Below are 3,281 nucleotides of genomic sequence, written 5' to 3' on the forward strand. Positions count from 1 at the left end.
ATGAAGCTGTTGACAGATTCAATCTCCATCATGATGCTGTCTATTGTTCCAGTGGTAAGTATCTTTGTTTTCCTGACATTGAGATGCAATCCATACCGAAAGCTGCATTCCTTGATCTTCTGCAACAAGTGCTTCAATTCCTCTTCACTTTCAGCTAGCAAGGTTGTGTTATCTGCATAACACAGGTTGTTATTGAGTTATTGATGAGTCTCCCTCCAATCCGATGCTGCACTCATATAGTCCAGCTTCTCAGATAACTTGCTCAGCATACAAATTGAATGGGTATAAGGAGAGAGAATACAACCCTGGCACATTCCCTTCCTAATTCCAAACCATGAAATGCTCCCCTGCTCTGTTCCTGGTCCAGTTATAGGTTCTACATGAGCACAATCAAGTGCTCTGGGATTCCCATTCTTTTCAATGTCAGCCATAATTTCCACACAGTCAAATGCCTTGGCATAGTCAATAAAGCACATTTAGACATTCTTCTGGTATTCCTTATTTTCAGCCAGAATCCATCTGATAACAACATTGATATCCCTGGTGCCATGGCCTCTTCTAAATCCTGCTTGAACTTCTGCAGTGCCATCTCAGTGTTAAGAAGAGATATATCCTCACCACTGAGCCAACAGGCAGCATCGTGACAGATGGAGAAAAGATTGAAGTTGTCAACAGTTTCCTTTTACTTGGATCCACAATCAGCACCCTTGGTACTAGCAGTCAAGAAATCAAAAGGCATGTTACATTGGGAAAGCCTACTGTGAGAACCTCTACAAAATACTAAGCAGCAATGATGCCAGTTTAAAGACTAAGGTGCACTTGAGTTGAGCTATTGTCTTTTCAATTACTTGTGCATTTGAGAGCCGAAAAACAAGTAAGGATGACTGAAGAGGAATTCATGCCTTTGAACTGTGGTGTTGCAGAGGATCACTGAATATCCAATGGACTGCAAAAAGAACAAACAGGTATGTCTTGGAGAAAGCGTAGCCAGAATGTTCCTTGGAGGCAAGGATGAGGAAGCTTTCTCCTACAAACTTTGATCATGTTGTTAGGAGGGACTATTTCTTTGAAAGAAACATCATGCTTGGAAAGACAGAGGGTCAGCAAAAGAAAGGAAGACCCTCAACAAGATAGATTGACACAGTGATGACTCCAATGGGCTCAGGGATGTCAGAATTGATGAGGATGGCACAGGATAGAATAGGACTTGGTGGGACCTAATAAGAACTATCATTACTGGAGCTGATTGACACATTTTTCTCCCCTGGATGACTGGTAGGTTTGAACTATGAAATTTTTGGTTAGCAATTCAGATATTTAACCACTGGACCACGGGGGCTCATTTGATAGAATTTAGGAGGCTAAAATCCAGACTCATGGCAGTGGGCTCCAGGAAAATGCTCTCACTTTCTGCCTGTTCCCAGGGAAGGCTTTTGGTAGTCATGTGACACTCCCTCTGTTTATACCTGTATATATTAAAGGAAATTAACTTTCAAATCAGAAATTATAAAGATAGTGTAGGATAGAACAGAGTTCACATCTGTGGTTCATAAGGTCCTTATGAATAATATGCAACTTTATAGCACCTCAAAACAATATAACAATCTACTTTCAAATGGAATTGTAAGCACAGGTATAACCAAAACCCAATCTACTGCCATCAAGCTGATTCTGACTCATGGTGATTCCACGGAACAGAGTTGAACTGCCTATGAGATTTTCAAGGCTGTAAATCTTTTCAGAAACTGATGGCTATATCTTTCTCCCACAGAGAGACTGATGGGTTCAAACTGCCCACTGTCTGGATAGCAGTTATGCATTTCACCAGGACACCTCTTGTGGCCTTGTGGTTAAGGAGTTGTGCTGCCAATTCAAAGGCAGGCAATTTGAATTCATCAACAGCTCCGAGGGATAAAGATGGACAATCTCCTCCCATGAGATTTACAGCCCCTGAGAACCTGCTGCAAGGTCAGATCTGAATCAGTTCTAACTCCACCGCAAAGGGTTGTGGTTATTGAGGACTTCTCAATTACAGGTTTAGGGCGTTAAGATTTCCAACACTTTTTTAGGGGACACAATGCAACCAACTATACTATGTTTCTGTAGAATCTGTCAAAACATTTTAAAACCCAAAGCAGCCAGGAATGCTCTTTTGAGAAATCAGCTCTCACTGATGGATTATGTAAAACAGAATCTGAGTTGGCACAAAGCTTTTACAAATGACTGTCAGTGCTGCCACTTGCAAGTCTGATGGGCAAAGTTCAATCATCTCCTTCATTCACCTAAACAGAATATTTTCATCACAGATTCTCTCTGGAGAAAACAATTTTGTGTGTGATCCAGTTCTTCTAAAGAATCTTCCTAGGATCATTGATACTTGAAATAGATTTGGGAAGACAGATGTGTCCATTCATCTAGATAATTTAAAACTCCAATTCCTTTCTCAAGCTGTACCACCAGAAATTTAGTTCCCTAGACACCCCACAGAAACATCCTCACAAAATTACATTTTGATGAAACTCTTTGGCTTTTGGTCCAAAGTTTACATAAGTGGACATATAAAGAACATCTTTGCAGAAAATATGGAAGACATGCACTCCTATAAAAATTTTAGAATAAGAATTCCAGGAGAAAATGTACATCTCTTAATAAATTAATACATGTGCTTTTGTTTGATATTATAAATGACATTAATATTACTGATAAATGTTGTTGATGGTGCTCTTGTTAGGTCCCATCGAGTTGAGTACAACTCATAGTAACCCTATGAACAACAGATATTAATTCTGTCCTATCCTGTGTCGTCCTCAACATTTCCTACATACTTGATCCCATTGCTGCAGTCATTGTGTCAATCCACCTGGATTGAGGATCTTCCTTTCTTTCACTGCCCTTTCACCTTTCTAAGCATGATGGTCCATGTCCAAGGAATAATGTCTCCTTAAAATATGCCCCACAGTATGTGAAATAAAGCTTTATCAGTTTTGCTTCTAAGGAGCAGGCTGGCTGCACTTTCTCTAAGCTATATGTTTGTACTTTTGGCAGTTCATGGGATATTCAGCACTCTTTGCCAACCCCACAGCTCAAAGGTATCAGTTCTCTTCCTGTTATCCTTCTTCATTGTTCAGTTTTCAGATGCATAACAAATGACTGAAAAAATCATGGTCTTAGTCTCAGAATCAGGCATACCTTACGTCTTCAAACTGACATGAAAGCTCCTCAGTAATCTGGAGAGAGGTTCATGGCCAAGCGCTTGTCCAATGCAATACATCTCCTTACCT

This window comes from Elephantulus edwardii, unplaced genomic scaffold (genome assembly GCF_000299155.1).
Source record: "Elephantulus edwardii isolate Elephantulus edwardi_28Jun2011 unplaced genomic scaffold, EleEdw1.0 scaffold00105, whole genome shotgun sequence".
Taxonomy (NCBI): Eukaryota; Metazoa; Chordata; class Mammalia; order Macroscelidea; family Macroscelididae; genus Elephantulus; species Elephantulus edwardii.